Consider the following 24,905-nt stretch of genomic DNA (forward strand, 5'->3'; position numbering starts at 1 on the left):
GGACAGGACCAAGTGGGATGGGGCTAAACCATTCATGAGAAACCACTCCCATGACCCAGTCACCTCCCACCCGGCCCCACCTCCAACACTGGGGATTACAATTCAGCATGAGATTTGGATGGGGACACAGATCCAAACTATATCAGGACCATAATATCCTGAGACATTAAAAATATGGGCTCATTTGGGAAAGAGGAAAGGTAGCTCTGATTTTGAGGAGCGTGAGAGGGAAGGGACAGTTATTAGGATCACGCTTCAGAGAATAGTCCCGCATCAGCCCAATATTTAAGCAAGGACCCCATGGAAGCGGCATTTCTTCTGAAACAAGAAGGAGCAAGTAACTGGCCCGAGTGTTGAATTTCTTCCTCACAGCTGAGAAGTCTTCGGTTCTGTGGGCTTTGGGACATGGTCAGTCTACTTCTCCATGAGAGATACTTCACGTTCAGAAACTGTAACCACAGTGCACAACCTGTGGGCGTGTGATGATACTAGGGGACGTGGCCTCCGTGACCCCTGGCAGAGAGTTGCTCGGGTAAAGTGTGAGTCATTGAGTTAAGCATATAAACCCTAGCCTCCCAAACTGCGGAGATTGCAGGCATGAGCCACCGTGTCTGACCTCAGGTTTATAGGCTCATGCCTGCAATCTCAGCAGTTTGGGAGGCTAGGGTGGGAGGATCACTTGAGCCTAGGAGTTTGAGACTAGCCTTGGCAATATAATGAGACCCCCTGTCTACAAAAAATACAAAAGTTAGCCAGGCATGGTGGTGTGTGCCTGTAGTCCTAGCTACTCAGGAGGCTGAGGTGGGAGGATCACTTGAACCTGGGAGGTTGAGGCTGCAGTGAGCCATGATCACACCATTGCACTCCAGCCTGGGTAACAGACAGAGCATGACCCTGTCTTAAAAAGAAAGAAAGAAAAAAAAGCATGTAAACCTGATGGTTAGTTTACTTTTACAAATACAGTTTGTTTCCATTATAAAATGAACATATAATAAAAGTTAGGAAATACAGAACATTCAGAAAAAGAAATGAATGCTCATATCATCTTGCCATGTAAAGATATTTATTAACTTTTTAATGTAGTTTTCATTGTATGTGCAGCTTTCTGTTCTTTTTGTACCGAACATTATGTGATGGTTATTTTTATATATTATTACTAAAAACCATTCATAATCATTACTTGTGCTTATTTCAAATTAGCCATTGAGTGACTAAGCTATTATGACAATGAGTTCTACATTTCTGGGACTTTTAGATTGTTTCTAACTGCTTACTAACAAAAATAAGTGACCATCTTAACTCGGAAGAGTTTTTTTCAGTTCCCAAGAACAGATTCACTGGGTCAAAGCAAATAACACTTGACATATAAATTATAAAATGCTTTTCCAAATTGTCTCACCACATTTCAGTTTCATGTTTGTTGTAAGTTGTAAGTGCATGGGAGAAGCACAAGAGATGCTGTTGAGGTAGCGCTATAAGCAAGGGAAGTAGATTCCCCTTTAGGAGTTAAGCTGCAAAGCCAGCAGGCACACCTAAAGCGCAAGCGCAGGAAGTGAGTCCCTGCTGACTTGGCAAGGAGACTGTCCACTGGGGAAAATAAAGTTTCATCTCGCCGGGCGCGGTGGCTCAAGCCTGTAATCCCAGCACTTTGGGAGGCCGAGACGGGCGGATCACGAGGTCAGGAGATGGAGACCATCCTGGCGAACACGGTGAAACCCCGTCTCTACTAAAAATATAAAAAACTAGCCGGGCGCGGTGGCGGGCGCCTGTAGTCCCAGCTACTCGGGAGGCTGAGGCAGGAGAATGGCGTAAACCCGGGAGGCGGAGCTTGCAGTGAGCTGAGATCTGGCCACTGCACTCCAGCCTGGGCGACAGAGCGAGACTCCGTCTCAAAAAAAAAATAAATAAAAATAAATAAATAAAAAATAAAGTTTCATCTCTTGCTCATGCCTACACAAAGATAAACTGCAGATGGATTAAAGGCCTAAGAGCGAAAGGCAAAACCAGTGTAGTAAGAGAAATGTGCAATGGATGAGAGTCACCTCTAAGATGTCAGGAAGCTAAGGATTTCTTACATAAGCCCCTTGAAAGCATAAACCACAAAAGCGGGAAACAATAGATTTAAATCTCTTAAAATTAAGGATTTCTGTTCATTAAAAACACAATAGATGAAATTGACAAATTGGTGACAAATCTGGAAGACATTCACAATTTTAAAAATCAACAAGGGATCACGTCTATTATAGAACATGCAAGGAAACTTTAGCAATCAACTAGGAAAAGATGGAAACCCATAGAATGTGAGCAACAGGTAGGAATTCGCAACTGACAGAAAGGAAAGCCTATGTGACTATTACAAGTATATATAGTGTTCAATTTCACTGGCATTCACAAGTGCGCAAATTAAAGCCACTTACCACCTTCCCCTCATCAGAGCGGAGAAAGTGGGCAGTTAAACAGTCCTCTCAAGTGCACTGGTGGGTGTGGAACAAGGACCCCATTCTGAGACAGCATCCTACAGTCCTTCATAATGTCAGGAACGCATCTGGCTATGGGGTAGAACACCCTCTCCTGGGGTGTGCTCCTGAGAAAGCTGTCCCAGGCCCACAGGGAATAAAGCATACACACCCAAGCAGGGAAGTTAAACACGTCAGAGCAGATGAATGTGGGGAGAGAAGATGGGAATCGGGGTGAGGAAAGAGGGAGAATATTAATGAAACTAAACTAAAGTCAGAGAGGAGTCCTGCAAGGCTGGTTATAGCATGCCATGAACTGAGGCGTGTAATTAACTAGACACTCTCCATCTGATGTCCAATTTAATTAATTAATTAATTAATTAATTACCTGGACTCTGCCTCATGAGTTAGATCATCCCTTGGCACTGATAAAAGGCAAGTCTGGGCTGACAAGGCAAGCTGGTTTCCACCAGGCCGGCCTTGGATGATGCCATTATACACCGTGAGTGCAAATCGTTTCTACAGATACTCATAGTTTTAAAAATGTTTGTCACTCTGGTAAGTAGAAACGTACAATTACATTTTAAGAGGTATACAAAGATTTTAACATGACATCTTTCTTTCAAAGTCATATGTGCCAGGCAAAGTGGGTTACACCTGTAATCCCAGCACTTTAGGAGGCTGAATGGGGAGGATCGTTTGAGTTCAGGCATTGGAGACCAGCCTGGGCAACGTAGGGAGACCACATCCCAAAAAAAAAAAAAAAAATTAGCTGGATATGGTGGCTCACACCTGTAGTCCCAGCTACTCAAGAGGCTGAGGTGGGAGGATCACTTGAGCCCAGGTCAAGGTTCCAGTGAGCCATGATCAACCCACAGAACTCCAGCCTGGGTGACAGAACAATAGCTTACCTATTAAAAAGAAAAAGTCCTGGGTATTTCATTTTATAAAATGAAGATTTATAAATCCCTTGCTGATCCCCAAGAAATCCTGGGCTGTCATAGATAGGGCTTGGTCAATGTGGTAGGCAGAATAATGACCACCACCCCAGAAATGTCCATGTCCTAATCCCTAGAATGTATTACCTTCCATAGCAAAAGGGACTTTGCAGATGCAAATGAAGTCCAGCACCTTGTAGAAGGAGATCATCCGGGAATATCCTGATGAGCCCAGTACAATCACTGGGACTTAAATGCAGAGAAGTCTTCCTGGCAGCCTTCAGAGAGGGAGAGGCTCGCTGCTGATCTGAGGACAGAGGAGGGGCCACAACCTAAAGAATGCAGGTGGCCTCTAGAAAGTGGAGGAGACAAGGAAATGGATTCTTCCCTAGAGCCTTCAGAAAAGAATCCAACCCTGCTGGCACTTTGATTTTAGTGCAGCCAGACCTAGCGGATCCTGACCTGCAGAACCGTTTGAGGATACATTTGTGTTGTTTCAGGATCACTGCATTTGTGGTGATTTGTTACAACAGCAATAGAAAATTAACACAGTAAACACAACCTGACTTAACCCCATTGACAATCTAGAGTTAGCTTTCTTCTGCTTCTGCTGCTGCCGCTTCTTTTTTTTTTTTTTTTTTTTTTTTTTTGAGACGGAGTCTCGCTCTGCCGCCCAGGCTGGAGTGCAGTGGCCGGATCTCAGCTCACTGCAAGCTCCGCCTCCCGGGTTCACGCCATTCTCCGGCCTCAGCCTCCCGAGTAGTTGGGACTACAGGCGCCTGCCACCACGCCCGGCTAGTTTTTTGTATTTTTTAGTAGAGACGGGGTTTCACCGTGTTAGCCAGGATGGTCTCGATCTCCTGGCCTCGTGATCCGCCCGTCTCGGCCTCCCAAAGTGCTGGGATTACAGGCTTGAGCCACCGCGCCCGGCCTGCTGCTTCTTCTTCTTCCTTTTTTTTTTTTTTTTAAACTTTTTCTGCTAAAACCCTACAGAGTCGTTCTTCAGCAGCACACTTCTTGAGAGGCAGGCCTGTGGGAAGCTCACACAATGGTAGAATTAGAAGCCATCACAAAAGTAACCCAGTGCAAATGGCTGCCCAAAGCTGGAATCTCTCCCACAACATCCCTGATCATTGGACACTCAGCGTTTGCTTGGACCTTGGGGGTGAAACTTTAGTTCCTGGTCTGCCACATCTACACATTGAATTTTCTCTTCACAGCTGACTTAGTTCTGTTGTCAGAGAACATTCTTGTCTTGTTTTGTTTTGTTTTTCTTTTTTCTTTGAGATGGGGATCTCGCTAGTCTCAAATCCCTTGCCTCAATCAAACCTCCCACATTGGCCCCACAAAATACCAGGATTACAGGCGAGAGTCACCACCCCCAGCCAATAACATTACTTATAAGGAAGTCTGTTGCATTGCTCTGTTAAAAGGGAATCTGCTAAAACATTCTTTCTTGCTATGAACCAACATCTACTGCTCTCAAATGTCCACGTTTTGACATTAGTTCTGCTTTTTAAAGTGATGTAGAACAGAACATACAGGCTGTACCTAGGGCCTGAGATAAAAGGATTGGGTTCAGAAGAAAGGCTGACAGATTATTGAGCTGCATTCAATTCAAGCCTGTTCCACTGGACACATGTTCATTGAGCACCTATTTTTGGGCCGGGCGTTCTGTGAGCGGCCATGAACCATGAGCACACAAACACAGCCCCTGCCCTAGAGGAGTTTACAGTTTAAGTGAAAAAGATGGTAAATAGATACTACACAACAACACAGAAAACATAATTACCTATTGTAATACATGCTGTGAAGGAAAAGTACAGATATTATAAGCACATATACAGAGGTACCTGACCACTGGTCAAAAGGGTCCCTATCTGTCCAAGGACTCTGTTTGAGATGAAACTTCCTTTAGTCACTGGATAACCCTTCAAGTTCTCAGAGCTTTAGATGAATGTAAAAGTGCTCCATGTAACCTGACTATAATATGGCAGTTTGAATGTGGGTGCCTCTGCTATGTTTAATATAGGGGGGCGGCTGCCTTTGTTATGCATTTTTGGTAGATTTGTCAAGAATAGTGGCCAAGGTAGCCAGCCCCTGGCCGTCGTTTCTGTACTTGGGAACTCCCTCACATAACCCCATTGTCACCCTGGCCTGGCTTGCTGGTAACTCCAGAGGAGAGTCAGAACTCCCCACAGTAGGTCTGTTTAAGAGAGTCCTGAACAACGCAGTGCCATCCATAAGGCTACCAGACATCCAGCCATCGCTGTCAACCTGCTGGGACAGACGGGAGATCCTTCCTCTGGACAACTATCTGAGAACTCACTGCTGTCAGGACCAGAAAGCTGGTATATGCACATTTGTTTATATTAATCTGTATATCTACATAATTAATATTATCAATGGCAATATAGATGACATTGTTGGTGACAGCAAGGATCAATACATAAGGGTAAAATATTCCATTTGCTAAGATGTTATTTTAAACACATATATGCCAGGCCAGGTGCGGTGGCTCACGCTTATAATTCCAGCATTTTGGGAGGCCGAGGCATGTGGATTACCTGAGGTCAGGGGTTCAAGACCAGCCTGGCCAACATGGCAAACGCCATCTCTATTAAAAATACAAAAATTAGCTGGGCATGGTGGTGGTGTGCGCCTGTAGTCCCAGCTACTCAGGAGGCTGGAGAAGGAGAATCTCTTGAACCCAGGAGGTGGAGGTTGCAGTGAGCTGAGTTCATGCCACTACACTCCAGCCTGAGAGAATCTGACAGAGCAAGATTCTGTCTCAAAAACCAAGCCAAACAAAACAAAAGAAAATGAAAAAAACACATATATAAAAAAAAAACCCTTCAAAATATGAGAAACAACTTAAAAATCAGTCTTCAGAGAGAAATACTAAGTCCACCATCATAACAGAATATTTCAATATACGTTTTTGTTTTTGAATGAGCCATAAGACAAGGGAAAAAATCATCAAGGATGCAGAAGATCTGTAAAACTCAATGAACAAGCTTGGCCTAATGAATGTAAAATCAGTGCAACATTAGAGCACACACATTTCCCCTGAAGAACACCTGCTATGCTTCCAATAACTGATTGGGAGCAATGCCATAAAAATAATCTCAATGAATTTCAAGAAGTAAGTGTCATACAGACTGTGACATCTGCATACAACACAATTTGGCTAGAAGTTAATAATACACACTCTTTACCAAAAACAACCAAAAGCTCATTGATGAAGAAGCGGAAGAATATACAGTGGAATATTACATCACATATGATGATGTAGATCAGGGGTCTGCAGGTATCTTAGGCTTTGGGAACCAAAAGGTCTCTGTCACTACTACTCATCTCTACTGCTACCACGCGACAGCAGCCATAGAAAAACAGACACAACTGTATTTCAATCAAACTCTATTTAAACACTAAAAGTTGAATTTCAAACAGCACAAAAAATATTTTGATTGTTTTTTCAACCATTCAAAAATGTAGAAACTGGCTGGGTGTGGTGGCTCACAACTGTAATCCCAGTACTTTGGGAGGCTGAGGCGGGCAGATCACCTGAGGTCAGGAGTTCAAGACCAGTCCTACCAGCATGGTGAAACCCCGTCTCTACTAAAAATACAAAAATTAGCCAGACATGGTGGCACGTGCCTATAGTCCCAGCTACTTGGGAGGCTGAGGCAGGAGAATTGCTTGAACCCGGGAGGCAGAGGTGAGCCAAGATAGCACCCTTGCACTCCAGCCTGGGCAAAAAGGAGTGAAACTCCGTCTCAAAAATAAATAAATTAATTAATTAATTAAAAATGTAGAAACCATTTTCAGCTTGTGGACAGTAAAAAAACAGGCAGCGGGGTAGATCTGGGGCTGAGGCCACCATTTGCTGATCACTGATATAGATGAATTTCATCACTGTGATATTAGCTTAATGGAAGTCCCCAAAGACTATATGCAGAATGAGACTTTTTTAGTAGATTAAAGTTTAAAGGAACCAAAAAAAAAAAAACTATACACACATATTTTTTCCTCTTATATTTTTATTTGCACTTCTTTTCTGTGACATGAGCACACACTACTGATTCATGTATATATATATATTACTCTGATACATCTCCTTGCCTGTCTTCCTTCAAAACACTGATGGCAAAGAGAGGACTATTTTATTACCAGCCACAAGAAAGTCGGGTTTCAAATTACACATAGGTAATGAAATATATGTATGTTTGTGTGTGTGTGTGTGCGTGTATACATATATATGTATATCTTCTTTTTTTTTTTTTTTGAGATAGAGTCTAGCTCTGTTGCCTAGGCTGGAGTGCAGTGGTGTGGTCTTGGCTCATTGCAACTTCCACCTCCCACGTTCAAGCAATTCTCCTGCCTCTGCCTCCAAAGTAGCTGCTATTACAGGTGCTTGCTACCACACCCAGCTACTTTTTGTATTTTTAGTAGAGACGGAGTTTCACCATGTTGGCCAGGCTGGTCTCGAACTCCTGACCTCAGGTCATCTGCCCACCTGGCAATATATATGTATATCTTTATGTACATGTATGTCTACATATATCTACATATACCTACATATATACACACACACGTGTATGTGTGTGTATATATATGTATGTATAGTCTGCAAATATACACCGTGTGTAAAGGAAAAAGGAACAATGAACCCAGAATTTGGGATAGCGGTTACCTCAAAGCCCTGGTTCTCATTTTGGAGGGTTTGCATATGAGTGCTTCTTACATTATTAAAAATGACTATATAACAAAGACTCATGCATGGGCCAAAAGTGAAAATGTGTGATGAAGCAAAGATCGTGGTTCATCCAACTCAGTGCGCCTGAGACCCACTGAAATTAGCAAAGTAAGAATTAGGTATAGGCACTATCTTCCCACATAGGCAGAGAGGTATGTGGGAAGAAATGGGAAAACTCATCAGGTAGAGAGGGTCGTGTGGGCAGACGCCCTGAGGAAGGATTTGGGGAACCAGAAAGAGGCCTGTCTGATCACACCTGAGAACAAAGAATGATATGTTAGAGGGGAAAGAGGACAGAGAGGAAGGACCAGGTCCCACAGGGCCTTGGAAGCACTTGGGTTTGGCTTTGGGTTTGTATTTTAAGATCTATGGGAGCCCACTGAAGGACTGTGGATAGAGGAGTGATGTGAGCAGCTGGCACCTGCCAACTATCACTCCAGCTGCGGTGGGCAACAGATCCCAGAAGCACAGGAGCAGAGAGGTTGGCCAGGTTGACGAGGCCACAGGCCCATGGTTTTCCTTATTTCTGGCGATTCCTGTAGCCTTGGGAATCTACTAGATGTTATTGGGACTTTTCTCTGCTCAGGATTCCCCTGACTCTGAGGGGAGACACAACCTTTACTAGACCCAGGGGTTGGAACTGGTGGGCCCAGGACATAAATGGTGCATAGTGGTTCAATTCCAGTTTTATCTTCTCCATTGGCAATGGTGGTGACCAGCTCTCTCTCCAGTTGCTTAGGAATAGCCCATCCTACTAATGTACCTCCTAATTTTCTTGCAAAGGCCACACAGTTCAGCCCTGCCTGAAGCTTGAGGAATGCATGTCCTTCCTCTTCACAAAGTTAAACTTCTTCCAAAATCTTCACTCTACTAGCACTGTCGTTCTGGGTCCGCCTTCTTGGCCTGTTTTCTCTCCACAGAGCCCCGGATAACCCAAGAACAAAACCGTTTGGAGTGTCAGAGCTTCCCCCAGATCGTTTCTCTGAAATTACAAGACAAATTTCTGTCTTGTAAGTGAAAAGTAGAGAGGAGCTATTTTCTGTTCATCCCCTTATAAGGGCAAGTTCTTTTTCAGATCTTTAGCCTCAGTGGAAGAACAGGAGACGCTCTGAGGGCGCTGAGCTGACTCAGGTGCACAGAATATTGATGCATGTAAGCGGAGAGAGGAAATCCCAGCACATCCCCATGGTAGTGGGCACAGAAGCCCCGTGACACACTTTTGTCTTTCCGTGGTGTTGTCATCCTGTAACGGGCAGAATTGTTTCTAATGAGTTAGTTAAGAGGGACGTTAACTGATCTGCAGTAGTGTTTGTGAATCGTCAAAATACGTCAAGATTGGTGTCTGGGGACTTGGTAAAGACTTCAGTGGACACTCCCCTAAGGGAGACTGCGGGTCGGGGATGGAGTCTATGGTGAAGGCTGGCAGGGCGTGTAGGGGAAGCTCAAAACCAAATGCCTGAATGGCCTTTGCATCTGTGCCCTGGGAGGTTAAGAGAGTGACATGAGCTGATTGATGGATTTAGGGAGAAAAGTCTCCTGGCACATCTTCTCCTCCAGCCCCAAAGAGAATAATTTGCAGGGCATGAACAGATGCTCTCTGGTTTTCCAGGCACAGTGAGAGGGATCAGTTTGGGAAGCCACATCCTCAGCCCCTCTCCTGTCACAGGAGTGAATCAAGCAGGATTTGACTCTCTAATTCACCTCTTAGAGGAGCCACACTCCTCTCTCTCTGTCCTGGCAGGTGACACAGTTGAGAGAACCTCATTGGAAAGGATCAGCAGTGAGACCTGGCTGAAGAAGGGCGTATCTTCCCTGTGCATAGGAGGCTGCACCATGCGGCCTCCAATCCATGTAAGACGCTGACCAAACAAGTGGCTGGAGCGTGAAACCAGGGCAGAACTATTTGCTTGAGAATAAATTATAGCCCTTCCATTATCTTGTTTCATGACTCTCCTGCACATTCAATCCACTGATTGCAGAGAGAAACTATTTTATTACCAGCCACAGGGATCTCAGGTTTCAATTTATACAAAGGTAATGAAATGTCAAACTGACCCAGTCTTGTTGCTAGAGCCAGCTTATCGCCCCTGTCAAAATAGTGCAGTTCGTAACAGCTCTCCTTTGGCCCTCTGGGAAGCCCAGTCCTGCAGCCCTGGCTCTGGAGACATCTGGCACCCCTGGCTGGGCCCAGATCCACCTTCAAATCTGGATCTGAGCTGTCTCTCTGCAGACTACAGACCCCCAAGCCCTGGCCTGCCTTCCCTAGATTCCAATCAGAACCTCTTTCTTAAGCATTGCATCCCAGGCCCTTTCCGTATAACTAGGGAAATTATATTCAATGTCTGCTTCCTTCTTTCTAGCCCCTTCCAGCTCTCTCGTCTCTGGTCAATTCAAGCATTAAAGGCTGTTCTTACAACGGTCCAGTTTGCCTCAATTCATCCTCCTGTCTGATTTTGTTTCTTCTAAAACTTCCTTTTTTTTCCCTTCACTTCAAACATGGGCCTCCACTGCTGAGGAGGCATTTAGACCCTGTGATAACATGAGTGACATCTGCTTTGGGTCCCTGCCTGGTTCACAACCCCATTCTGAAGGAAACTGCCCCTGCTTCTAACCCAGGCCTCCTCCCCGGGAAGCAGCCCTACGTGGTTGTTTTGCCTGTCACTACGCTGGTACCACGTGATCCCTCACTCCTCTAGGTGGGCGCTTGATATGGTTTGACTCTGTGTCCCCACCCAAATCTCATCTTCTAGCTCCCATAATTCCCATGTGTTGTGGGAGGGATCTGGTGGGAGATAAATGAATCATGGGAGCAAGTCTTTTCTGCGCTGTCCTTGTGATAGTGAATCAGTCTCATGAGATCTGATGGTTTTAAAAATGGGAGTTTCCCTGCACAAGCTCTCTCTCTTTGCTTGCTGCCATCCATGTAAGATGTGATTTGCTCCTCCTTGTCTTCTGCCAGGATTGTGAGGCCTCCCCAGTCACATGGAACTGTAAGTCCATTAAACCCTTTTTTCTCTATAAATTACCCAGTCTCAGGTATGTCTTTATCAACAGCATGAAAATGGATTAATACAGTGCTTGACCTCAGGGTGGTCAACCTGAAAATATTTGCTCTGGCCAAAAACAGAGAGGGAACAACAGAGTCAGGGCCTCTTGCATAAACCATGTGATCAGGACATTCAGTCGAGTCTTATTAGTTGAGATAGTTATGTTCTATGAAGTTGCTAAGGGCACTGAATTAACCAATACCAAACCATTGTTCCTAGGGGAAATTTGTGGTTACTTTCCTGCAAGCCTCCAGTACATTTTTGTCAATCAATTAATACATAACCTTGTTTTATATGTGTTTCTCTTTCAAGACACCTTATTTAACATATAAGGTTGATTCATTAACATTGAACTCACAGGCAATGGCACTACAGCTCACCTCTGAACAAAGCTTATCTAACACGTATCTTCTCCATAAGGCTCATCCCAGCCTTCTTGGCCTTAAAAACACTAGACAGCACTTCAGTGCTACCCTTGGGGGCATTTTATTTTGTTTTGTTTTATTTTATTTTATTATTTATTTATTTTGAGACAGTCTTGCTCCGTCGCCCAGGCTGGGGTGTAGTGGCACAATCTCGGTTCACTGCAACCACCGCCTCCTGGGTTCAAACAATTCTCCTGCCTAAGCCTCCCAAATAGCTGGGATTGCAGGTGCCCGCCACCATGCCCAGCTAATTTTTTGTATTTTTAGTAGAGATGGGCTTTCATCATGTTGGCCAAGTTTGTCTCAAAGTCCTGACCTCAAGTGATCTGCCTGTCTCAGCCTCCCAAAGTTCTGGGATTACAGGCTCAAGCCACCGCGCCCGGCTTTAGGGGTATTTTAAACAGAAAAATTGCCAATAAAAAGAGAGAGAAATGCAAAAAGCATGGCACTAAATAGACGGTGAAAAGAAGGCAAGTCCACAGCCTGACAGCCGAATCAAGAAGGCAGAGCCTCACCTTGCACTGCCTCAGCTGGGGACCATGCATCAGGCAACTCAAATTTTTCATCATTTTTCACATGTCAAAGAATGACTGCAAACATGCTACAGGTATTTATCTGGGGTAGTACAAGTAAATTTCGGTGAGTAGAAGAATTTGCAAATATGAATTCCACAAAATGTGAGAATGGACTGTAGTTAATTGCTTGGTTGGTTGTTGTCTGGTTTGTTGATTAACAGCAGGAGAAAATGATGGGAGACCCCCTACAAGACAGTATTTGCATATTCCAAAAGGCTGTGGGAGCCACGTGTGAGTCCAGGACAGTAGAAACTTTGTGGCAATACCCTGTTGCATGGCTCACTGAAGAGTCTCTGTTCCTTGCAATCAAAAAACCAATTGGTGACCAAGCGAGGCAGGAGAATCTCTTGAGCCATGAGCTCGAGACCAGGCTGAGCAATATAGCAAGACCTCATCTCTACAAAAAATTAAAAAATTAGCTGGGCATCCCAGCTACTGGGGAGGCTGAGGCAGGAGGATCCCTTGAGCCCAAGAATGAAGCTGCAGTGACCTGTGATCATACCATTGCACTCCAGCCTGGGGAACAGAGGGAGACCTTGTCTCAAAAATAAAAAATAAATTCAAAATAAGCCAACTAGCCAGCATATACCTATCCGTATATTACTCTCACTTGGTCCTGAGAGTTTTGATAAGTGATGATTTCTTTTGGAAAGTCCTGTTGGTTCCAATCGAGCTTGCACTTGGAGTCAATAGGCCTGGCCATATCACTTCTCGGTCACGTGACTGAGTTCTCTAACTCAGTTGTGTCATCTGACAATGGGATGGATACTTGGCCTCCAAGTTCAGAGAGTTATTATGAGGCTATGTGAGGTCACGCAGGTGGGATGAGCATCACCCTTGTCAGCTTCTGATCCAGCCTCTCCTTTTCTAGATGAGGACCCCAAGTCTCAACAGGGGAAAGAGATTTGCAAAGAAGGCCAACATAGGACAGTCCAAGATGCTCACACCTCCCTGGGGTGAACGTTACCCCTGCCAATGCCACACTTCCCCAAGGAGAGAACGCATCCCTGCCCCAGCAGTTCAGGCACAGCTGTCTTGTCTCATTCTTAAAGAACAGAGGGTCTGCAGGCACCTCAGTAAGACGCTAAAGTAATTTGTTTTATTTGTCCAAGGGAATACTACCCTTATTTGACTGAATAAGCATAAATAGCCAGGGAGGGGTCTGTTTGTGGTGTCACCGTCTGCACCAGCAGAAGAGCCCTCACACACATTGTCTCTCCCCCAGCAGCTGCAGTTCTCCTGAAGAAGTCAGATCAAGTTCAGGTTTAAAATAAGCAATCTGGATTTACAAGGTGCCATGAAGATGGCAGTGCCACTATGCCGCTTCCCTGAGAACAGCAGTGCCACTTATACCACTTCCCCACACAGCTATTCCCGGGGCTCCAGGCCCTGTGGTTTGACTTCTCTTCTCTGGCATGAGAAATCAGTGTCTTCTCACATATTCTCCTGAGATTCAGATCCTCTGCCAAACAACGGATCTGAAACTAGTCTCATCTCTGCCTCCGCGCTTCAACCCATCTGTCTGCTCCAGAGTGGACTACTTGGGACAGATACATAAAATAATAAAAGAGAGTGCTTCAGGAAAGGGAAGAAGTATGGACCTTTGCTGGGTACCCATTCTACTTCATTGGATCATCCTGATAACTCAATATGCTCAGTGTTATTATCGCATTGTGTAGATGAGGCTGAGAACGGGCGCTTGTCTGTGGTTACACTGCTGTGCAGTGATGGAGTTGGAATACCAGCTCATTTGTCAAAGCCTGGGTTCCGCTCAAAGCTTCTTAAACTTTGGTAGGACTAAAATACCCCTAATGCAAGAGATGGGTGAATGCACACTCCCAGTTGAGCTTGGGGCTCAGTACACGCAGTCTGTGGTGTTCAGGCAGCATGGAACATTGTTCCTGGCCTTTCACTGAGAAGACTCTTACTGGTCCTTCTCATCTCAGCCAGTCACTTCCTCCAGGAAGCTATTCCTGAGCTCCCCAGTCTAGGCTCCTTTGCCCACCCCCAGGTGCTCCAATATTGCTTACTCTGTGAGGGCACTCAGCTTGTGTTGTGTTGCTTACTTATTTGTTGGTGTGGCCTCAGGAGGTTTGGGACCGTATCTGCCTTGTGTCCTCCCATAGGTGCCCCCAGCAGCCAACACACTGCTCAGCACAGTATAACTGCCCAATGAGTAAACATTGACTCCAGCTAAAGCTTCTATCTCATGTGTAAATTGCCTGTCGAACAGATCTGTTAGTTCTAATTCAGCCTCTTCAAACGCAGTACCAACAACAGAAAATCCAGCAAATGAAGAGGCAAAGGCTGGATGCAGTGGCTCACGCCTTTAATCCCAGCCATTTGGGAGGCCAAGGCAGGATGACTGCTTAAGCCTGGGAGTTAGAGACCAGCCTGGAAAACAAAGCGAGACCCTGTCTCCACACACACAAAAAAATGTTAAAAATTAGCCAGATATGATATAGCATGCACCAGTTAAGATGGGAGGATCACTTAAACCTGGGAGGTCAAGGCTACAGTGAGCCGTGATGGCAACGCTGCATGCCTGCCTGGGCAACAGAGTCAGACCTTGCTCAAAAAAAAAAAAAAAAGAAAGAGGCAAACCCTTCTATGTTCATCCCATACCATGCCCATTCTACTGCACATTCTCTGTTGATTGGGTTTGTTTTGTTTTGGTTTGATTTTTGAGACAGGGTCTCACTCAGTTGCCCAGGCTGGAGTGCAGTGGCACAAATACAGCTCACTGCAGCCTCAACCTCCTGGGTTCAAGGGATTCTCCCACCTCAGCCTCTTGAGTAGCTGGAACTACAGGTGCATGCCACCATGCCCAGCTAGTTTAAACAATTTTTTGTAAAAATGAGTCTCTTACTATGTTGCCCAGACCGGTCTTGAACTCCTGGCTTCAAGCTATCCTTCCGCCTCAGTGTCCCAAAGTGCTGGGATGACAGACATGAGCCATCATGCCAGCCTACTCCATGTTCTTTGCATTCCAGGCACACTGGCCCTCACTGAGTTCCTTAAATGCTCTATGATCCCTCTACCACAGAGCCTTTGCACACCCCATTCCCTCTAATCCCTACTCCTGCTCTTTCTCCAGATCTCAACTCAGTCCCAGCTCATGTTCTTGGAGCACCATTCGGCTCTCTCTTATACCTTTCAGCACACTGTTTGTGTCTGATTGTATCTCTTGCACTGTGAAGGCAGGTGTGAAGTTTTTTTGGTCTTTGTTTCCCCTCATGTCTCCAGCATCTAGTGGCTGGCATAGAGTACAAGTTCAGTACACTGTGCCTGAACAATGAAGTGATGTTTAAATGGAGACCTGTGCAGGCGAAGGATTCTATGCGGGAGAAACAGGTAGAGCAAAGCCCTGAGGAAAGAGATATCAAGTTGCATTTAAGACTGAACGGAGCCCACTGTAGCTGAGCCACAGAGAATGAGGGGGAAGAGTGCAGCATGGTGAGGCTCTAGAGAGGTAGGCAGAGCCTCACAGGGTCTTAAAAGTGAGTTAAGGCCTTTGACTTGCCACCAGCGGGTTTTAAGCAGGGTGGTAATTCTCCCGTTCTGCACAGGACCCCTACTAATGCCACCCCATGAGGGAAGGTGGTCTTTTAAACCAGAGGTCACATTAAATGTCATCATGGCTAGCTGAGTCTATTGCTCTAAACTTCTGAGATCATTTTGAGCCTTCTTCCTGCCTTCTAGCTTGGCATCCTTAGCAATTTGTGGTAATAGAAGGGGGCCCACCTATCAAGAAATATCAGAGAAAACAAAGTCAGCACAGTTCCACAGGGCTCCAACCACAACACAAGTCCTAGCTCCTGTGGCACTGGGAATTCCAACCGTGGATGTCTGGGACTATAACCCTGATCTCTAATAGACTACAAATTCAGCAGCATCACCCTTGCATACTCTAACATTTTATGTACATATCCTTTTATTTTTGAATTTTTAAATTTCCCTTTTTCCTCTTTAAGCCCTTCCTAATAAAGGAAGTGGAGAGGAAGAGTTTCCTTGCTTACTTCAACCACATAAACTGGATTTTTCTTTTCTTTTCTTTCCTTTTCTTTTCTTTTCTTTTTTTGAGACAAGGTCACTGTGTCACCCAGGCTAAAGCAAAGTGGCACAATCATAGCTCACCGCAGCCTCAACTTTCTAGCCTCCTATCCTCCTGCCTCAGCCTCCCAAGTAGCTGGGACTACAGGCACATGCCACTAGACCTGGCTTTTTTTTTTTTTTTTTTTTTGTAGAAACAGAGTCTTGCTATGTTGCCCAGGCTGGTCTTGAACCCCGGGGCTCCAGCAATCCTTCCATCTCTGCCTCTCGAAGTACTGGGATTACAGTCAAGGGCACCACATCCAGCCTATAAATTGGATTTCTTTTTTCCCTAAAAAAATTTGTATTGTTTTCTTCCTGCTATCTGGTGTGTTTTAATAAATAGGATGTTTGTCTTTTGTTTGCATATATTCCAAAAACTGTCAGAAACTCAGGGCTTGATAAGTATTTTGAAGAAAGGAAAAACTCCAGTTACTCTTTGAGGTCACAGCATCCTTCAGGTCCGAGCAACTATCACAGAAAACACGACTGTTCTGTTCCTGTCGAGCACAGATACCCCAGGATGAACTGGAACTAGTAGCTTTTTGTTACAAACTGTGTTCAGGCATTTTTTGCTTAGTTGAGGGTTTGTTTCTTGCTTTTGGCAGATGATCCCAATGCACAAAAATAATCCCAAAATCACCATTGTTACCTTGATCTATTATGAACTGGGCATGTTTCCAGCATCCAAAATCCAACTTTTTGAAATGATATTTCCAAATCTGTAGATCTTAAAAAATCAAAGTAAGGAGTTGCTGGACTTTAAAAAAATATTTAGTTTATATTTGTCAGGAAAATAACCCAGAGAGGGAAAGAAGGAGAAGAAAAACATAAAGGAGATAACTCATGCCTTCTCCATAGCTCTCGTTCCAAGCTTGAAAAACTATTTTAAAAATTATGAATTTGCTTTATCCAATTGAAACTAAAAGAAAAGCAATGCCTGCCCCCAAAATAATTAATGAACCGGGGGAAGAGGGTGTTGCTGAGGACAGAGATGCGTGGCTTCTGCTCAGGCTCAAGTGCTGTCTACAAGGTCACAGTGACCCATTGAGACACGTTAGCTTCCTTCTAGACTCTCAGTCAGTTTCACCAGCCTGCCTGCAAAGAAATGAAGAGGCAGCACTGGCAAGAGGGTCTGCTGAATCTCAGAGGTCCCATGCCCCCATGCCCCGCAAAGTATTCCGTGATGCCAGTTTCAGAACAGACAGAAGCCCAATCTATACCAACTGCTTAAATAGTCATCCCCAGGCCCCTCTCCAGATGCTTAGAAAAGCAACTTGTTTCAGAATCTTACCAATACCAAGGGTAGGTGTGAAGTTCACCGCCGATTGCATCCGGAAAGGATCCCTTCTTTCTGGAAGCTGCGACCAACCGGGGCCATCTTCAGCATTCACGAACTCACGCAGAGCCCAGCAATTGTTGCCTGGTGTGGCCAGTCCTTCATTAAATCAGAACCCATGACCTCACTTTCAGGACCTTAACAAAGGAGCAGGCATCCAAAAGCAAAAAACCTTCTTTTGGAAGAAAATAAATTTTTCATGAAACTTTTTTTTTTCTTTTTGAGACGGAATTTCACTGTTGTTGCCCAGGCTGGAGTGCAATGGCACGATCTTGACTCACTGCAACCTCCGCCTCCTGGGTTCAAGCAATTCTCCTGCCTCAGCCTCCCAAGTATCTAGGATTAAAACCATGCACCGCCAAGACTGCCTAATTTTGTATTTTCAGTAGAGACGGGATTTCACCATGCTGGCCAGGCTGGTCTCGAACTCCTGACCTCAGGTGATCCACCGCCTCGGCATCCCAAAGTGCTGGGGTTACAGGTGTGAGCCATCGCTCCTGGCCCTGAAACATTTTTTAAATGCAAAGAAAGTGCCAAAATGTTTTCAGATTTGAGGTTCAAATGTGGTTCGTGAAACATACCAATGGAACTTGCAGCTCTTGTCTGGCATGTGAAGTGCTCCAGGCCTGCCCAGCAAGCAGCCCCTCTCTCTCAAGTCAGACAAGGTTCTAAAGAACAGTCCATGAATACTGTGAAGAGACCCTCGAGCCCACGAGGCTGCAAGACACTCATTAATAACAAGTCCACGGGGAAGCAAATCCACCAGGACTGTTAGGCTGCCTCACTGCTCGCCCCACCTCCCGGCCGTTACCTGGGGGTGGGGACTTATGAAGGGGCTGACAGCGTGACTCTGTTACCGTCTGACTGATTAAATCCAGGTGCTCTGTTTACTTTGGAGTGCAAAAAAACACACCAAGAGCTTAAAACTTACATTTACAGACAGGAAATGGCACTCCAGGGACACGGATGTCTGAAACCTGAAGACCAAGACAGGCCTCTTCTCAAACAGGGACTGTTTCTTCCAGGCTGGGGCCCAAGCCTGTGCCTCATGATGGAAAGGGGACCATGGCCTCCTTACATGGGGCAGTTCAAGGCTCCTTGAGTCATAAATTATGCATTTGAAATGTTCTTAGTCTGTCCTCACTCTCCTTCTATTTAAAAGCAGATGGTTTAAACTTAATCCCAGCCATGCTGTCTCAAAAGAGATGGTCCTTGTAAACTGGCCATTAAAATCTCTCTGAAAGCATATTCTGAATGCACAGCAAGAACAAGGGTGGTATCAGGGCAGCCAGAGAGGGTAGCTGGAAAAGGGAGGATGCGGAGACAATAACAGCCTCATTAAACCTAATCACTTTCCATTGCTTATTGAGACACCAAGATTGGAAGGGGAATTTGTGGAGGGGTTTTCTGAGTCCTTTGTACTAAAGTGATCCCGTCTCCCTTTCCCACTTCCACCCTCATGTACTCACTCACCGCATCCCCATCTCCTCACTTTCACATCAGTAACACTGAAAAGATGATGATGATGATGATGATGACGATGATGATGATGATGATGATGATGATTAGTATTATTATTATTGAGATAGGGTCTGGCTCCATCACTCAGGCTGGAGTATAGTCGCATGTTCTCAGCTCATTGCAACCTCTGCCTCCCAGGCTCAAGCAATCCGCCCTAGTAGCTGGGAAGCCCAGCCGGTTTTTTGTTTGTTTGGTTGGTTGGTTGGTTTTTTGTTTTTGTTTTTGTTTTTGTTTTTGTTTTTGTTTGTAGAGATGGGGGGTCCCACCATGTTGCCCAGACTAGTCTCGAACTCCTGAACTCACACAATCTTCCTGCCTCAGCCTCCCAAACTACTGGGATTACAGGCATGAGCTACTGCACCAGGCTTGGAAAGATTACTTTTCTAAAAAAATTTTTTTTCTTCCTTGACATATTAGGCACCCTTATCTCTTCTATATTTCCCTTTGATGAAATGAGTCAGGAAGTAAATACAGTATCTTATGGTGTCCTTCAATAACGCCCAGTGTCTATTAAAACGTTAAGCATACAGTAAGTACATGAAGCGCCTCGCTTGCACAGCTAAATGCCTCCAGCTTGTGTACACTGGAGAGCACTCGGCATTAGCAACAAAAATCTCACTGCACAGCAAGCAAGGTGTGCAGGGTGAGTCACAGCCCTTCCAGTGGCCTTCAGTCTCGTCTGCTGTCAAGTGAGGACAGAAGATAGGGTGACCCTCAGGCCATTCCTGCTCCAGAATGACAGTTGCCAGGTCTGCCTCTGCTCACAGAGGCTGCATGCCTCCGAAGCCTTTGGTTTAAGCTCTCTCTCATAACCCACCAAAGAATGCAAACAATAGAAAAAAAGACTAGAAGGAAACTGGCTAAAACGTAACAGTGATGTGTCCATTTTAGAGCTGTTGGTTGTAAGCCCTAACAGTCTACTTTAAACAAGAAGAGTTGGCTGAACTGAATCGAAAAAAAAAATGCTGATCAACAGGGTTTTTGGAAGGACAGACGCAAGGGCAGGTTTGGAGAATTTCAGGAGATGGAGCTGTGAACAGCTCCACTGTGTTGCTGATGTCTAAATGACTCATCTTCGCCTGATTTTATTCTTGATATCGTCACTACAGATTCCCATTCCTGGCAGAAAAAATCATTTGGTCCATCTGAATCATGTGCCTACTCCTTTGGCTACATGGGCAAAGTGCAATGACTGACAGCCCAACCAGGACCACAGTGGAGCAGGGGAGGCCCCCTAAGGAAAGTGGGAAACTCTGTGTTATCATAGATTTCCCTGCCTTTTTTTTTTTTTTTTTTTTTTGAGACAGAGTCTTGTTCTGTCACCCAGGCTGGAGTGCAGTGGCACAATCTCAGCTCACTGCAACTTCTGCCTGCTAGGTTCAAGCAATTCTCATGCCTCAGCCTCAAGAAAGTAGGATTATAGGGATGTACCACCATGTCCAGTTGATTTTTGTATTTTTAGTAGAGACGGGGTTTCGCCATGTTGGCCAGGCTGGTTTTGAACTCCTGACTTCAAGTGATCCGCCTACCTCGGCCTCTCAAAGTGCTGGGATTACAGGCGTGAGCCACCACGCCTGCCCTTCCTCTGCTTTTGATGCTTTTCTGTGATGTCTAATTGTTTTAGACATTCAACTCCTACAGTTTTTGCAACTGTATGTGTATTTCTGTGCATATATATGATATACATTCACTATATAATATATAAAAATATACTACACACACACTTGAGAATATCAACACTGAATTCTTTCACCCCTTAGTATGAGTGTATTTTAATGGAGACTGTTTTCTAAGAACAGGAGTTCTCCAGCACTAAGATGCTGAGAGCCCTGTGGATGGAAATAGTATAACACATTAAAGGTGATGGGTGTTCAATTGGTTTTGTTAAATAAAAACTGGATGAAGAAAAGCTACAGAAAGGGAAGATACAAGCCAACTACTTCACATGCTCTCCAGTACTCCATCCACCTGCAATGACCCAGGGGATCTGGCAACATCCCCCTTCCCCAACTCTACTGCTCTGCCCCCTCTCTTAAGAGGAACAGCTAATAGATTCATGGATCTATTAATGCTTTGAGAATAATTTTTCTATCTTTAACCTCTGGTTGCAAATAAAGCAGATACTAAGTCTCCTCCCGCTCCACATCACTGCCAGTCCCTTAAGCCAAAAGCCAGCCTTATTCCTGTAAGACTGGCATGTTGGACAAGCTCCACTGGTGGAATAGGATCAAAGCACACCTCTATTTTTTTCTCCCACTAACTCGCTAAAGCTTATTGAGCAGGGGAGGCTTTACCTCTGCCCCAGATGAAAACGCATCAAGTCAATGACTTGTCTTTGTTCAGTTTTAGCTTAGAGATAGTCTTGTATTCACTGAGTCACAGAGCATGTTTCCTGAGTTTGAAAAGTGTCCTACCCAAAACACTAACCCACACTTCACTCTCCATTATCCTCCTTGATACAGCCTACAGGTGGGCAGCCAGCCTTTGGGGAGGCAATAGCCACTTCCAGTCTCTTTCTCCACCAGTCTCCTCCCCCATTCACTAGCTGCTATTTGGGAACCTGCCAAGGTTTGAAGGAGGTGGACAGGGTGGGGATTAAAGGGGAGAGGTGAAGAATAGGACAGTTCTCACCTGGGTGGATGCATCCCTGCTTTCCTGCAGGCAGCTGGTGAAAGTGGACTCTGATGGGCATCTCCGTGGGTCCTTTGGGGATTCCCAAGCTGGGGTTCCCCAGATCTGAGCATCCTACTACTCAGATGTGAATGAGGCTCTCCTTCAGCAGACCACGCTACACCTAGGAGGTCCTCTTGGACAGGACTCAAAACAGGTCCAAGTGACCTACATGTCATTCATAGGGGAAAGTTACAGAGCCTTTGCTCCACCTTTGGATAGAGAATTCCTTCTTCACGCAACTTCTGCTCCTCTCTCCCACAGAGATCACTTAATGTCCTAGCAGCAAGCCAAGCCCCAAGCCTGGAGTGCCCAGCTACAGCAAACACATCCCTACCTGTGCAGGCCGTCTTGCTGAGGGAGTTCTCTCTCCCTGTCCTTCTCCTCTGTCACTCTCATTTTTTGTTTTGTTTTGTTTTGGTAGAGACTGAGTCTCACTGTGTTGCCCAGGCTGGTCTGAATCTTCTGTCCTCCAGGAATACTTCTATGCCTCCCAAAGTGCTGGGATTACAGGTATGAGCTACTGTGCCCATCTTGAGTGAAAGAGACAGCACCAACAACCCTTGACTTTCGGAGGGCAGAGTGGGGACCCCACAGATGGCAACTGCAGAAATCCCCTCATCCTTGCCTCTCTCTCCCCAACATACCCCTGATCCCTTTATTTTCTCATCCTGGGGAAGGGGTTCCAGAGTCTGTGTTTTCAAGTTGGCATTTTAAAGATTTCTCCTGAGTGACGTGTTCTCACACTCAATTGAGCATCTAATATTTCACATCTGGGTCAAAATTTGAATTTTAATAGCCTGTCCTTACAGCTTTTACATATGTTACCTATCAAACTGAACCTTTTCAACTTTCCAATGGGGTTTTCAGCCCATTTTATAGATGAGAAAAGTGAGGGTCAGATAGTGATGCCACATGCCTGACGTCACTCACCAGGCAGCAGGGGGAGGCCAGGTTCAAGCCCACACCCTCGCTCTCTCTTCCCTACATCGCATCAAGTTGGCCTTTGAGGAGGAAGAAACATCTGCCCTGCTCTGCAATATGGGATTCAACCATTCCTGATGGGTCACTCTGCTCTTTGACTGTCATTCGGCTCCAGTAGAAGAAAAATACTTTCCCGTAAACAGTTATTCAGCATTGTCCAAGGGACAGAAATGAGTCATACCTGAAGCCAATCTGCAAGTGCCTCAATACTCATTCTAGAATACAGATCATATAGGTGTGGCTGGCCTTAGGTAAATTCAGAATCCACAATGATACAACAGCTGAATGACAGGATAGTACTATTTCTTCTGTAATAAGATCCACCTAAACTTTCCTTCAAGCAGTGAAGTTTCCTGAGCAAATTCAATGACTTGATCCCCCAAGGCCTCAGAGCCCTGAGTTCCACATCATAGAACAAGTGCTGTCTTGGGGTGACTCCCTTCCTCTCCTGCTGCCCTGGACCCCACATCCAGTGGCTCTAAAGACAATAAGAGTTTTTTTTTTTGTTTTTTTGTTTTTTTGTTTTTTTTTTGAGACAGACTTTCGCTCTTTCGCCCAGGCTGGAGTGAAATGGTGCCATCTCAGCTCACTGTAACCGCTGCCCCCCAGGTTCAAGTGATTCTCCTGCCTCAGCCTCCAAAGTAGCTAGGATTATAGGCACCCACCACCATGCCATGATAATTTTTGTATTTTTAATAGAGACGAGGTTTGCCATTTTGGCCAGGCTGGTCTCGAACTCCTGACCTCAGATGATCCACCTGCCTCGGCCTCCCAAAGTGCTGGGATTACTGGCATGAGCCACCACACCCAGCCAAGAGTCATTCTGAGAAGAAACTGCTCGCTTGGTCTAAGAAGGCAGATTCACGGCCCCCCTGGCTATACCCTGCTATGAGGAAACCCTGCACAAAATGGCCCAAAAGGTCCTACGGGTGATAGACACTGGTATATTTTTCTTGCAGGGAGTAACTGTTGCCAAAAAAATTTGAAAGTCTGGCTAGTTTTAAGGAATTTGAACTTTACTTTTTCCCCAGTCAAGGACTTAGCCAAGACAGGGATTTTACAGCAAACAACAGAAAAAGGGAGAAAGAAGATTTGAAAAGAAAAGGAAGAGAGCAAGGAGGACAGGAGGGAAAAAGGAGAAGGGGCCTCAGAACAGGGAGGACATCCTCCCCTGCCTTCAAGATGTCAGTTACCTATTCCCACGCCACCCACTTGTAGCCACACAGGCCCTGTCTTCCCTGAGTCATGGGCTCCAGAGCCCTCTGGGCTCAGAGCCACCCCTCAAGTCCTCTGACTTAGAACACCTTCTGCCCCCACTTCCCACTTCAGTCCCATCTCTGCAGACCTCATCTGCTCTCCAAGGCTGCTCTGGAACCAGAGCCATGACCGGCCCGGGGAGCAACTGCTTCCCCTGAGTATGTTCTTCAAAGTCATCACTTCCTAAGGTAAGCTTGTCCAACCTGCGGCCCATGGGCTGCATGCAGCCCAGGGCGGCTTTGAATGTGGCCCAACAAAAATTCATCAATTTTCGTAAAACATTATGAGATTTTTGGGTTTTGTTTGTTTGTTTGTTTTTAGTTCATCAGCTGTCATTAGTGTTAGTGTATTTTATGTACAGCCCAAGACAATTCTTCCAATGTGGCCCAAGGAAGTTGAAAGATTGAACACCCCTGTCTTAGGTGGTGTGACAATCATTAAGGCTAGGAAGAAAATACATGGAAAAAAAGCAAGACCAGGAGACCCAGAGAGAAGTTTATCAAACACCGCTGGCTTTTTCAGAGGGTTCAGCCAGACTCCAGTGGTGCAGGCCCCAACTCCTCTCCTCCACGCGGCCCTGCCCAGGCTCACGTCTCCTCCATGCACTCCTGGCTGGCTTATCCTCTTGTCCCCTCTCCAGGAACACCCATGGTGCGTCAGGCTGCAGCAGCACACACTACATTTATGACATCACCTTGGTGCCATTTTCCATGAATTAATCTTGAACTGCTTGCCCAGGTTCAAGAGGGCAGATTCACAGCGAATCTCAAGTGGAGTGCAGATTCACTGGGGTCGAGAGTTCTATTCTGTTCTCTGATCACCGGCCCCCGCAACACTCCTTG

General features: G+C 45.4%; 2 long non-coding RNA genes across 2 annotated transcripts in view; both read right to left on the reverse strand.

Moving 5' to 3' along the window:
* Positions 1-24,905, reverse strand: part of LOC144330781 (uncharacterized) — a 68,042-nt gene that overhangs the window by 10,621 nt on the left and 32,516 nt on the right. The window lies entirely within an intron of this gene.
* On the reverse strand, positions 7,621-17,806 carry LOC144330782 (uncharacterized). The gene is made up of 2 exons (XR_013397260.1): positions 17,587-17,806; positions 7,621-9,396 (listed from the first exon to the last, which is right to left on the reverse strand). It is a non-coding gene; the product is annotated as an uncharacterized LOC144330782 (long non-coding RNA).

The sequence above is a fragment of the Macaca mulatta genome, chromosome 8, assembly GCF_049350105.2.
Source record: "Macaca mulatta isolate MMU2019108-1 chromosome 8, T2T-MMU8v2.0, whole genome shotgun sequence".
Lineage (NCBI taxonomy): Eukaryota > Metazoa > Chordata > Mammalia > Primates > Cercopithecidae > Macaca > Macaca mulatta.